Raw genomic sequence first — 13,360 nt, 5'->3', positions numbered from 1 at the left:
GCGGATTCAGCAGCATGCCTGTGGGAGGTCTGCCGATCCTGTGCCTTCAGCGTACCACCACCGAATTGCTGCTGCAGCCGGGGCACTGGCAGAGCTCCCGCAGACATGCCGCCTAATCCGCATTACCGGGGACCTCCTGCAGGCAGCCTGACTGCCACCCTCACAGCGACCAGCAGGCCACCCCCCCGCCGCTTGCTGCGCTGGTGCCTGGAGCTGCCCCTGTCCCTGACCCAGGGCAGAGGATATTGGAAGCTGAACATCCAGAGCTTGCAAGATAAAGGAGCAGGGGGCCGAGGCCTGGCGTTGTTGGCAGAAGGGGAAAGCATCAGAGGGTTCTGTGGTTACCAGGGGGATTGGTGGGAGTCGGTGAGGGAGGAGTTGGCGGCTTTGTTCTGGCAGTCGTGCAAACACCACAACATTAAAGAAACCAACAGTGCCAAGTCCTGCAGCGTCGCCTGTGAGATTTCCACAAGACCATCCAGGCAGGGGAGCCAGTCAGCATGTGACTGTAGAACAGGATCAAGCGACAGCTGCCCGAGTTCCAGGAGATGAGGCTGCAGTTGGCCGATATGAGCGGGAGCACTGAGTGAAGGGAGGGGCGGCCTCCCCTGACATTTTTGCAGCCTGCAGGGAATGGAGATCAAGCAGGGGGATGCGGGGACTCAGGGCAGGACCCGCGGATCCAGCCGTGCAGGCCCACAGTCGCTGGAGGAGGAGAGAGAGTCCTGCGAGAGGAAGCCGCTGGTGGGAAGCAATAAGTGCAGAGTAGAAGCCAGCCAGCTGAGAGTCACAGGGGTCTAGAAAGCAAAACAGCAGCAGGTCCCATGGTGTAATGGGCAGCACTCAGGACTCTGAATCCTGGAATCTGAGTTCAAATCTCAGTGGGGCCTCTGCCAGGTAGGGTGGTTTGCTGTAAAGCCTTGGAGCCCAATGTGCTCGGTTACCCTCTTCCTGGCTGAACTAGAGTGGATGTTTTGTTTCTCCTCCTCCTGGGTCACTGGTGCCCACTGGGAGATGGGTCTCTGGTCCAGCTGGGCCACCATAGGGCGGGGTCCTAGAACTTAACCGTCTGGCTAGAGATTCCTGCGGGTTGACCTGATGTTGGGTTTCTTTCTGCTTCACCTGACGCTCACAACTTTGGTCCCTGTAGCTGCAGCTCTTCCTCTTGCTCACATGGCATTTAAAGGAAGCAGGGCCAGGGCCAGGCTTCCCAGGCGGGAGCCCAGCCCCTCTCCTCCTCTGGGCACCTAGAGCAGAGGCGGCTGGTGCTGACAGCTCCAAGGGAAGCTTAAAAGCCACAGAGCAACTGAGGTCAGGGCTAGAGGAGGGCAGGACCATGCCTATGTGTGGCCTTCAGATGGGCACAAAAACACCCAGCCAGCCTGCTCCCTGCCATGCCAAACCCCACTGAAGGACACCCACAGACCAGCATGCGGGGCGGCTGCTGATGCTCTGTGGCCATTATCGAAGACGGTAGGAAAGCAGGGCCAGCCCCCCTGGTGGGGCCTCTTACTGTTCCCACTCAAGGTGCTCACTTTTTCAGTGGGGCAGGAGATTTTACCCCAAGAGGCTTTTCCCCAGCTGGCGAGAAGCAGAGAAAGACCCAGGCTCCAAAGACGCTGTTTAGCAAGTGCCCTCCAGCACAGGGACAGGCGCACACTTGGAAGAGGGAAACTGCTCCACACGCTAGCCCGGGCAGCCGCCCATTTTCTTTGGCAAGTCAGGAAGGGCAAAGCCGAGACTGGAAGCACCTGGGGCTCATGCCCCAGCCTTTGTGACGCCCAACCCCCAACTCCTTCCCGGGGCTCTAGCTGAAGGCAGAGCATTGGCCTGAGCCGCCAAGAAGAGGTTCCAGCCCTGAAGGGAGCAGGACTTTCAGCACAAAGTGAGCACAACCACGAGGGGACTCAAATCCTGAATCATCCGATCCACAGGGAGATGCCTCATCCTTTAGGCCACATGATGAGGGGGTCTAAGCTCTTCTTTGGAAAAGCCGGACACTGTGTTTCTCGGGTCATCTACTGAGCGGGGCTGAGACTCTCTGGGCACAAGAAGTCGAGTTCCCAGCGAGATGTGAGACTTAATTCTATGGGGCCAGGTGCAGGGCTTTGGCAGGAAGGCTCAGGCATGGGGGATTGGGGTGCAGCGGACAGGCCGGCTGTCTAGGTGCTTAGATTTAGTCTCACTGAGGAGGAGGAGGGGGAACCCTGCTGACAGGCAGTGGCTGTGCAGAAAAAGAGGAGGGGTTCCTGGGACTTTTTTTGCCTCTCGTTTGCCTGCCTGCTCACTCTTGTGCTGAACGGTGAAGGAAAAGGATAAATGGACACAAATCAGATATTAGGAATGGCAATATACAAAAACCTGTAGGAGAACACTTCAACCTCCCTGGCCACACAATAGCAGATCTTAAGGTGGCCATCCTGCAGCAAAAAAACTTCAGGACCAGACTTCAAAGAGAGACTGCTGAGCTCCAGTTCATCTGCAAATTTGACACCATCAGCTCAGGATTAAACAAAGACTGTGAATGGCTTGCCAATTACAGAACCAGTTTCTCCTCCCTTGGTTTTCACACCTCAACTGCTAGAACAGGGCCTCATCCTCCCTGATTGAACTAACCTCGTTATCTCTAGCTTGCTTCTTGCTTGCATATATAAACCTGCCCCTGGAAATTTCCACCACTTGCATCCAAAGAAGTGGGTATTCACCCACGAAAGCTCATGCTGCAAAACGTCTGTTAGTCTATAAGGTGCCACAGGATTCTTTATTGCTTTAATGGTGAAGATGTTTCTCAACAAGCCCAGGTAGCTCAGTTGGTTGCGCATCAGGCTCTTAATCTGAGGGTCCAGGGTTCAAGCCCCTGTCTGGGTGCTCAGCTTTTAAGTTGCCTTATGTGCCAGGACCCATATGCTGTTCACAGCCACACAGGGATTCCCAGAAGCTGTAGCCATTTCCTGGAAAGGTTCCTTTCCTTAGCAATCAGGAGAGAGGCCACATCGGCAGATGCAGAAAGCGCAGTCTCTGGCTGCCAGGAAGTGCTGTGGGGCCAGGTGCTGAGAAAGCCCAGAGGGGCAGCAGCAGAGATGGGGGAAGGAAGAGAGAGAAGCAGTGAGGAGAGAGTACAAGTGTAAGGAGAGTCTAATCTGGCTTATACACGACCCCAGTGGAATTGGCCAGCGGAAGGATCTGAGTCCCCACCCCCTTACCCAGAGGCTGCCTGACCTCAAGGACTCTCTTTCTACTCTCATGTATGGCAGAGACCTTGTATCCCTAACAAGGCTGGGCCCAGGATTCCTAGGGGGCTTGACCTCCAATCTTGCCATGATCACTTGAACGGGGGCTACAGTGTCCTCACTCTGGGGTACTCGCTCCACTCTGGGCACTTCCCTGACCCACTCCTCATTGCATGTGCTTCAAGCAAACACCATTTATTACCCAGCAATCAATGTAAAACACAAGGAAAGATAGGAAAGGAAAACACGTCACCCTGTTCTGTGGTGCAGGGAGATCACAACCAGCGTCTCTGGAGGGTCAGGGCAGGTCACAGTCTCTCCCTCACATGTCCCAGGCCTCCTCCCCAGGCCCTGGCTGTGCTGCAGGGACACCAGGGGCTGGACACTTGCTCTGGCAGTGGCCACATGCTCTAGGTGACAGGCCCCTTGTTCCCAGTGTCAGCCCCCATGTAGGGGATATGATCCCCCCACCCCCAAAAGTCTGGCCTGCAAGATCTCTTGACTGGTGGCATCTCCTTGCACTGGGCCTTCTGCCCAGGGTCCCCCTCGCTCTCCCACGCTGCTCACTGCACCCACCTCCAGCCCCAGTGCTGCTGCGGCTCTGCCTCCAGCTCCCTGGGCTGCTCCTCTGGCTCCACTTGCTGCAGCTCTTCTCCCAGCACAGATCTGCTCCCTGGGCAGCTTCTACGGCTCGTGCTGCTGCGGCTCGGCTCCTAGCACGGATCTGCTCTGGTTCTCCCCGGCTGGTGCAGCTCTGCTCCCCGGCTCTTCTCGGGCTCCTGCTCTCTCCTTAGCTCTGCCCCACTCTGGCCCAGGCAGTTCCAGCTCCCATGGAGGATGGGACCTCTGGCAGGATAAGGAACAATTCAGGCTGTCACTGAACTGAAGGAGGAAGATCAGTTTGTGACAGGGAGAGGGACGCCTCCTCTTAAAGGTGTTTGTCTGACTGGCAGTCCTGGTTCCCAGGTCTTGCCCGTGGGGCTCCAGCAGTTTTGGAACCAGGTCACTCCCTTGGCCCCACCTGCTGCCCCCAGGCGCTCCCCCCCAGGGGCCCCGTCAGTGCAGCGGAGCTGAGCAGCATCTGCCTGCTCGCTCCAGTGGCTGCCGGCCCCTCCCCATGGCAGGGCAGGGTGGGGCTGGGCCTCCGCGCACTGCCGCTGCCTGATCACCCCTGTGGCCAATGGGACCCCCAGCCCGCCCTGCCTTGGAGCCCCAGGTAAGCGCCACACTCCTGACCCCCTTCCTGAGCCTGCACCCCCATCCCCAAACTCTCTCCCAGAGCCTGCAGCCCCTCCCTCCACACCCCCCAGCTCCCAAACTCCCTCCCACAGCCTGCAGCCTCTCCCTGTGCACCCCCAAGTTCCCAAAATCCGTTCCAGAGCCTGCACCCCTCCCCTTCCCACACCCCCCTCCCGCCTACCCCAATCTTCCTCCCCCTTCCCGCAACCCCACCCCTACTCCTGTTCCCCCTTCCTCCTGCCCTAGCCCAGAGCCTGCAGCAGCATCCAAACTCCATCCCAGAACCTGCACCCCAGACCCCCTCCCCAACCCAAACTCCCTCCCAGACCCTGCACCCCAATCCCCAGCCCCAGCCCAGGGCCTGCACCCTAGATCTCCTCCCCCCACCCAAACTTCCTCCCAGACACCAGCCTCTTACCCCTTCTGCACCCAAACTCCCTCCCAGAGCCTTAGGCAGGTGAGGGGCAGAGTTTTGGGGGCAGGTTCTGGGCAGTATGAGTGACATTATTGGCTCACTGGGAGGACTGGAGGACTGGCCCTGGCCCTAAGGTAAATTGAGGTTGAGACCCTGCTTTAAGGGATTGGAGCAATGCTGGAGAGACTGACGGGCAGGGAGCTGGGGAGCTGCGAGTGCTCCAAGGAGAGTTGTTGTTGTGCTCTGGTGACACAGAGCGGGGTTGGGGAGTTTGTAAGCTGTGGTGTTTGTATAGAGAGAAAGTTTACTAACCCCCAGGTTAAAAACTGTCCCTGCTCTGGGCTATACATGGCGCTCTCTGTTGAGAGTAGAGTTCAGTGGGTGAATGTTTCCCTGCAGAGTAATGGGTTCCTAATTCCAATCCAAGTGATCCCTTTTCAAAACTTTTTCGAATCAAAATCGCTTTCCAGACCCATCTCCAGTATGTTCAGGAGTTCGCTGAATGGGGGCAGGGGGCTTGAAATGAATTTAAACACTCAGCATTTTCCTGTGCAAATGAATAAAGACCTAGCAGAGCTGTCCAGCAGCTGAAATCAGTTCCAGTCCTCGGCGTCTCTAAGAGGGACACTCGATAGCTGAGGCACGTGGGACACCTCTGTGGTGAGGACAGGTGAAAAAATGCTGGATTCAATGAAAGCTGAGACCATAGGAGGGGAAGGTAAACGGCGGCACCACACAGGGTCATAACACTCAGACACGGGGCTTCACTGTCACTGCCCCTGTGTTTTCCATCATTTCTATCCTAAGGAACACACCATCCCCCACACACTGTCACACACAACCTTCGCCCCTTGAGCTCCATCCCACCCCACCACTACCACTACCCCTACCCCTCTCCCACACACACGCCATGGGACACAGCCTCTCGGTGACTCCCCAGATGGGGGCTTGTCTCTGCAACTCCCCAACAGGGGAGCAGAGAGCCGAAAGGGCCACAGGAGACCAATGGAGCTAGGCAGGGATAGAAAAGACTTCCCCTCCATTCTCTTCTCAAGAGTCCTGTTAATCTCCCCCATGGGACGTTCCAGCACCGGGTGGGCTCAAAGCACCAACCTTCCCCTCAGCAACGGAAGGGGGAACCAGCTCTATCACATGGAATGAGGCTCCCCACCTCTGCTGCTGCTGCCATCCTGCAGCCTTTAATATGGATTTGTTTTAGCTAATGCAACCCCCCCCACACACACACTCCGCCAATCCATCCATGGAACATAGAGACAAACTCCTGAAAGCAGGGTCCAGTGGTGCAATGGGTTAGTGCCCAATACTTACAGAGCAGTGCTGAGTGGAGTCATGCTGAGGTTGTGAGTTCAAACCTCATTTATAGCACTAGTTTCCTTTAAGCAAATGGCTTCTGCCAATCATTTTGCCTGCAGAAAATACAAGTGCAGCTCAGAAGACACCGAGGTCCCCTTGTTTTACAGAGAGCAGGGCAGATTCCACAGATCTACCAGGCTCTGCTCTCCACCAGCCGCCTGTGTCAGGAGGGGTCGAGCAGAGCTCAGAGCACTGCCCCCGACTCCCCCTCAGTCTTTGCTCCCCAAACCACCTGTGTGCTCACCCTCTTCACTGTGAGACTCAAACCCTGCCTGGCTTTCGGTATGTTGGGTTTTGTTGTCTGTCGTGTTGATGTGCATGTGGGTCCTGTATAATTTTGTGGATGCCTTGCATAGTTTTGTGTGTGTGTGTGTGTGTGACTTTTGCATGCAGATTGTTTTTGCTAAGTATTCTTTTGGTATGTGGTTTTGTGCTTTCTTGTTGTGGGCTTTTGCTGTATTTTTGGTGTGGATTTGTTCTATGTTTTGTGTGGCTTTCCCTTGTGTGTATATGGCTCTGTGTGCTGTGTGGGTTTGGTTTTGTTTATGTCTGTGTGGGCCTGTGCAGTCTGTGATGTTCTCTTTCTCTCTATTTGTCTCTCTGTTTGTATCTTCATGTGTAAATTCACTGGAACTTTTCAAAATTTCCACAGCTTTGCCAATTTTCACCAGGAATTTTACTCATTAACAAATTCTCACTTGTTCCCTACCAGTTGGTGACCATTGCCCCAGGGGCCTGTCAGTCTCAGGGTCCTGATTTCCCATTGACCCTTCCCCCTTCTATTGGAACTGGGAACTAGCCAACCAAAAAAACCCCACTCACTTTTAGTAAAGGGCCAACAGTCCCTTACACAAGCTGGGCCTGTGAGGGAGGGAGAGCTCAGTGGTTTGAGTATTGGCCAGCTAAACCCAGGTGTGTGAGCTCAGTCCTTGAGAGGGCCATTTAGGGATCTGGGATAAAAATCTGTCTGTGGATTGGCCCTGCTTTGAGCAGGGGGTTGGACTAGATGATCTCCTGAGGTCCCTTCCAACCCTGGTATTCTATGATAGGGTCACCAATGTTCAGAGAAACTAGCACAAGCTGGGCCCATGGTGTAATGGTTGGCATGCTGGAATCTGAGTTCAAATCTCAGTGGGACATTATGGTAAATCCCTGGAGATCCAAGTGCTTTCCTATCTCCAGCTGTCTAAGAATGAGTTGTTTACCTTGTGCTGAGTGACTCATACCCACTGGAGCCAGGTCTTTGGTTGGAATGGGGTTTAGAAGTGGCTATGGTTTGACTGGGTGTTTGGGATTTCTGATGCCCACAAGTTTGGCCCTTGTGCTTTCTACCACACTTTTCCTCTTGCCCACATGGCGCTTGAAGAAAGGAGTGTCAGGGCCAGGTTTCATAGTCAGGGAAAGGCAGGAGGGAGGAAGAGTCCCAGGCTGGAGCCCAGCACACCTCTCCTCCTCTGGGCACCTAGGACAGAGGCGGCTGGTGCTGACAGCTCCAAGGGAAGGCTTAAAAGCCACAGAGCAACCGAGGGCAGGGCAAGAGGAGAGGAGAACCATGCCTATGTGTGGCCAGCAGACAGCCACAGAGACACCCAGCCAGGCTGCTCCCTGGCATGCCGAACCCCCACTGAAAACCACACACAACCAGCTGCTGATGCTTTGTGGCCAACATCAGAAGATGGGAGGAAAGCAGGGCCAGCCTCCTGGTGGGGCCTCTCACTGTTCCCACTCCAGGTGCTCACTTTGGCATTGGGGCAGGAGATTTTACCCCAAGAGGCTTTTCCGCAGCTGGCGAGAAGCAGAGAAACACCCAGGCTCCCAACGTGCTATGTAGCAAGTACCCTCCAGCACAGGGACAGGCGCACACTTGGAAGAGGGAAACTGCTCCACACGCTAGCCCGGGCAGCCGCCCATTTTCTTTGGCAAGTCAGGAAGGGCAAAGGAGAGACTGGAAGCACCTGGGGCTCATGCCCCAGCCTTTGTGACACCCAACCCCCAACTCCTTCCTGGGGCTCTAGCTGAAGCCAGAGCATTGGCCTGAGCGGCCAAGAAGAGGTTCCAGCCCTGAAGGGATCAGGACTTTCAGTACAAAGGTAAAATTGCACAACCACGAAGGGACTCGAACCCTCAATCTCCTGATCCGAAGTCAGATGCCTTATCCATTAGGCCACGTGGTCACACGAACAAAACCTTTCCAAGCAGTTATTTGGAAAAGGCAGACACTGTGTTTCTCAGGTCCTCTACTGAATGGGGCCGAGACTCTCTGGGCACAAGAAGTCGAGTTCCCAGCGAGATGTGAGACAATCCTCTGGAGCCAGGTACAGGACTTTGGCAGGGAGGCTCAGGCATGAGGGACTGGGGTGCAGCGGACAGACCAGCTATCTAGGTGCTTAGATTTGGTCTCACTGAGGAGGAGGAGGAATCTTGCTGACAGGCAGTGGCTGTGGAGAAAAAGAGGGCTCTCCAGGCTGCTCAGGTCTCCTTCTTCCAGCTCCTCATCTGGCTGAGCTGCTCCACCGGCCTGGACAAGTCCTCTGCATGCACAGAAAATAGCCCAAGAGCCATTGCTGCCCAAACCTGTGCTGGGGGGTGAGCTTCTGTCTTCCCTGTCCCATCTGCCCTAGAACAGACCTCTAGATTGAGAGAGACAGTCAACAACGATTAAGGCTAAGATTATATAAAGGGGGTCCCAGAATCTGTGACTTTCAGAGATCTCAGTGACATTTTCCGCCTCAGCCCTGGGGCAGGAAGACTGGAGCTGTCGGCCAGTGGGGGCCTCACAGCTATCAGCCACCAGTGGCGGAAGGGGCTCCCACAGGCCCATGCCACCACGGATGGACCCCACAGCTCCCAGCTACTGTGAGCAGCGGGAGGCCCCCAGAGCTCCCAGCTGCTGTGAGTGGATCCCAGAGCTCCCAGCCACCACATGGGACAGGGGGACCCTGGAGCTCCCAGTGCGGTGACCAGGTTATAAGTCCGGTCAGCGTTGCTGTGGGGCTCAGGCAGGCTGGTCCCTATGTGTCCTAGGGCACCGCACTGTGCCCTGGAAGTGGCCAGTAGGTCCCCCCTGCTGCACCGCTGACCAGGAGCCGCCCGAGGTAAGTCTGCACCCCAACCTCCTGCCCCAGCCCTGAACCCCCCCAGCCCAGAGCCCCCTCTTGCACCCCAGAGCCCTCACCCCCATGCCCCAGCCCAGAGCTTCCTCCCACACCTGGAACCCCTCATCCCTGCCCCCACCCCAGAGCCATCACCCCATCCTGGACCCCAACCCCCTGCCTCAACCCACAGCCCCCTCCTGCACTGCGAATCCCTCGGCCCCACCCTGCAGCCTGGAGCCCCCTCCTCCACCCCAAACCCCTCATCTCCCCACAGCTCCCACAGGCAGACCCTGGGGCTCCCAGCAGCCATGGGTGGCCGGGGAGCCCCCACAGCCCCACCCCACTGCCTATGGACCCTGCAGCTCCTACGAGCGGACCCCAGAGCTCCCAGCCGCTGCGGAGGGACCCGGGATTTCCCAACAGGCCTTGATGGCGGGAGGGCCCCGCAGCCCCACGTCGTTGCTCACAGACCCTGCAGCGCCGCAGCCCTGGGAGCTCCCGGCCGCCCCGGGCAGGAGAGGAGCCCCCGGCGCTCAGACACCGCAGGCGGAGCCCGGAGCTCCCAGTCACCGGGGGGGGGTGAGGAGGAGCCGCAGCCCCCGGCCAGTGCAGGGGGCCCCGCAGCTCCCAGCCGCCGCGGGCGGGCGGACGCCAGAGCCCCCCGCTGCCATCGGGACCCCGCGGCGGCCCCGGGCAGGACCCGTCACCCCGCGACCGGCAGGAAACAGCCGCGCGCGGAAGCGCCCCGCGCCCTGTGACCCCGGTGCTGCGGCTTCTCGCCAGGCGGGAGGCGGCGCCGCGGCTGCGGTCTCGGTCCCTCCGCCCGGCAGCGGGACCCGCCCGCGCGGCCTCGCGCCGCTTCTCGCGGGCGGCGCTGAGCTCCGAGCGCACAAGGCCCTGGCGGCTCCGCCCCGCATCGCTGTCGGACAACGTCACCAATGGGAGATGAGCCTGTCAGAAACGTCAGGTGGGGAGGGCCCAATGGGAGACCAGCTTTCAGAGACCCGCCCCACACGCGGGCCAATGGGAGATTAGCTGTCAGAAAACACTAGGCAGGCGGGCACCAGCCAATCAGGACCCGCCCCTCATCTCAAGCACCCAGACAGCTCCACCCCCACCTGTCCTACCCTCCCCACAGCAGCAGCCAGGGCTCGTGTCACGCCCCACAGCAACCCCCAAAGCAGAGTCTCAATTCCCCTCCCCCACCACTGCTCTGCATTAGGTAACAAGAACCCCACCCAGACACCCAAACACTCTCTGCTTCCCACAACCAAGCTTCTCCTTCCCCATGTCTGGCCACACGCTCCCAGCTCAGGGTGACCACACACCCCGTCGGGGCAGGCTCTGCTCAGCCCGGCTCCCCACAGCCTGCACTAAACATGTGGGGCCCAACCCCAAAACTTACTTCTATTTTACCCCAATGGCCCCAAACTGCCGCTTTTAATATGCAAATAAGGTGCTGCCACACTCAGGCCACGCCCCAGCTCTCCAGTGGAGCCACCCAGCAGAGAACCAGGTGATATTTAAATTACCCAGGACGTCGCTCAGTCATTGCCCTCTGCTCCCAGCAGGTGGCGCCGGAGATCTCCGATCTCGCTTCCTTCCCTTTCACCCGTCGGCTTCAGCCCCCGGGTTACAAACGCACCAGCCGGGGAGCAGGAGTGCGGGGCTGCTCCAGGGTGACCAGATGTCCAATTTTTAAAGGGACAGGCCAGTTTGGCTGGACTTTTTCTTATACAGGAGCCTATTACCCCCCACCCCATCCCGTTTTCCACAGTTTCTTCAATGTCACCCTATGGGGCAGCTCTGCGGGGACGGACTTGCACACTTGGGAGCCATCAGCCGGATCTGCGTGCCTGGGAAGCTGCGTCCCTCCAGAGGCGCTTGAGAAGCCAAAGGGGCCGTGGGTGAGTTTGTGATGAGGTGAGTGTGAAGTGTGGAAGGGGGAGGGTGTCAAGAGGAGGTTTTGAGAGGGAAAAAGGTTCTGCTGAGCTGGTAGGGGAGGGCAAGGTCCCAGGCGGGTGTTGTGTGAGGAGCTGTGTAGGCCCGGAAAGGCGTCCTGCTGGGCAAGGGCAGGTGAGGAGGGCCAGGGCTTTTCCCAGGGCTGTTGCTGCGGCCAAAGCCTTTGGGAAGCAGAAGAGGGCCAGGGGTGTTGTTGCCTGCTGGGGCCCATGCGACGGTGTAGGTGTACGCTGACCGTAGCTGGTCTGTGGGAGCTGGGGCCACTCACCATGCCCCTTTCCTCGTTAGTATAGTGGTGAGTATCCCCACCTGTCACGCGGGAGACCGGGGTTTGATTCCCCGACGGGGAGGGTGACCCCTTTTGAAGGGGGGACAAAGAAATCCCTGGCCTGCCCACCACATGCCTTGTATTCTCCTTCTATGGCCACTTCCCTTCGCACCCCGAACTGATGACTTTCACCTCCAGAGAGACAATTACCTCGCAAGGACACGCTCGCCCTAGCCAAAGCCTCTCCCTGGCCTTCCGCCCCCGGGCCCAGCTTCGGGGCCTGCACGTGGGGGCACGTTTCAGAGCGGCAAAGGGAAATAGGCTGGCCAGGGGCATGAGGACAATGGCCCAGACAAACGGGGAGGGACTTGGTCCAGGGGTGGAGGAAGACAGAAAAAGGGACAGGCATGGGATTGGCTTCCTGTCTTTTTTCCTTTGCTCAGCATTTGACCTGTGACTGTAATGGGGAGACTTGAGAAATACCTGTGGCCACCAGCGAGGTAGGTGGACGCCCCGAGGGCGCACAGCTGAGCATTTGCCACAGGGCTGCTGCCTGCTGCCCCAGCACCTGGCCGTGATCGTATAGTGGTTAGTACTCTGCGCCGTGGCCGCAGCAGCCTAGGTTCAAATCCGGGTCACGGCATTGCTTTTTGGTGGGGAGGGGCTATCCTGCAGCGCGCCTCGTGGCTCAGTCTGATGGCGTTCGTTTGCAAAGAGAGCCATCAGCCGGTCCTTAGTCTCTGCTTGGTAAAGGCAAGTCAGTGGGGTCCATCCATCAGAAAAAGAGTCTCAGGACTTCTTGCTGGGCGCCAGAGTCCAAAAGCTGCACATTCTCTCCGTCCGTCCAGTGCGCGTTGAACAGAAGGATCTGCGTGCCTGGGAAGTTACAAGGAAGAATGATGAAGGTGCCCAAAAGTACAGGACCTGTGGAAAAAGAGCACTCCCAAAATTACAGAAAAAAACCCTGCTCTCCTTAGAGTCTACTTTGCAGTGCATTAAGCCTAAGCAGCCCACTTTTGGTTTTCTGTTGTTCCAACCAATTGCCAGGAGAGAGCACAAACGCAGTCCCCCACTACCACAAATTATGCAGTTGAGTTTCCCACATTTGGGGAAATCACAGGGGTCAGCACACCCGCAGTGCAATGGATGAGCCTCACCCTGGGAAAACCACCCTCATGATCATGGTATCTCCCCCTGCCAGGTAAGTATGAGTTCCTGCTGCCCGGCCGCCGCCTGCCCTTGCTCGCCCCGCACTTATCACACACGGGGCGGACCGACCGCCGGCCTCACCCACACCGGCCCCCACTGCCGACAGTCGCCCCGACACGTCCCCCGGAGCCCCTCCCTTCTCCACGCCGAGCTCCCAGTGCCAAAGTCGGGCCCTGCCTGGCAGCCTGCGTCCGCTCCCACAATGCTCTGCTCGCACACAGATCTGCATACCTGCTCACGCGGCTCCGCCCCTCCGCTCGGGCCCCTCCCCCTGCCCGCCCGGGCCGCCGCTCTTGCCTGGCCTGTAGCGGTAGCCGAGTCCCGTCCCGGGAAGCCAGGCCATCAGAGAGACCACGTGGCCCACCTGCTGCTGGGGAAAGAGCGCAGCTTGCATTTCGCTTCTCTCTCTCGCGCGCTCTATCTCTCTCTCCCCACCGGAAGCTGGTCCAATACAAGAATGACCTCCCCTCCCCTCGCAAAAAAACCCACCTTTCCAAACAGTCCTTTCCCAGCCCCCTAATTTTGCTTTCACACCCCGGGACCATCTCCTCTCTTTGTCTCCCCCCCA

At 58.0% G+C, this 13,360-nt stretch overlaps 3 non-coding genes across 3 annotated transcripts; 1 reads left to right on the top strand and 2 right to left on the bottom strand.

The window, feature by feature from the left end:
• Positions 1-818: 818 nt before the first annotated feature.
• On the top strand, positions 819-890 carry TRNAQ-CUG. Its single transcript has one exon. It is a non-coding gene; the product is annotated as a tRNA-Gln (tRNA).
• Positions 891-8,359: 7,469 nt separating this feature from the next.
• Positions 8,360-8,432, bottom strand: TRNAR-UCG. Its single transcript has one exon. It is a non-coding gene; the product is annotated as a tRNA-Arg (tRNA).
• Positions 8,433-12,627: 4,195 nt separating this feature from the next.
• On the bottom strand, positions 12,628-12,792 carry LOC120376209. Its single transcript, XR_005587114.1, has one exon. It is a non-coding gene; the product is annotated as a U1 spliceosomal RNA (small nuclear RNA).
• Positions 12,793-13,360: the final 568 nt, after the last annotated feature.

The sequence above is a fragment of the Mauremys reevesii genome, linkage group 12 (genome assembly GCF_016161935.1).
Source record: "Mauremys reevesii isolate NIE-2019 linkage group 12, ASM1616193v1, whole genome shotgun sequence".
Classification (NCBI taxonomy): domain Eukaryota; kingdom Metazoa; phylum Chordata; order Testudines; family Geoemydidae; genus Mauremys; species Mauremys reevesii.
Note: the sequence above shows the minus strand (reverse complement) of the source record. Positions and strands in the feature narration are given on the sequence as shown.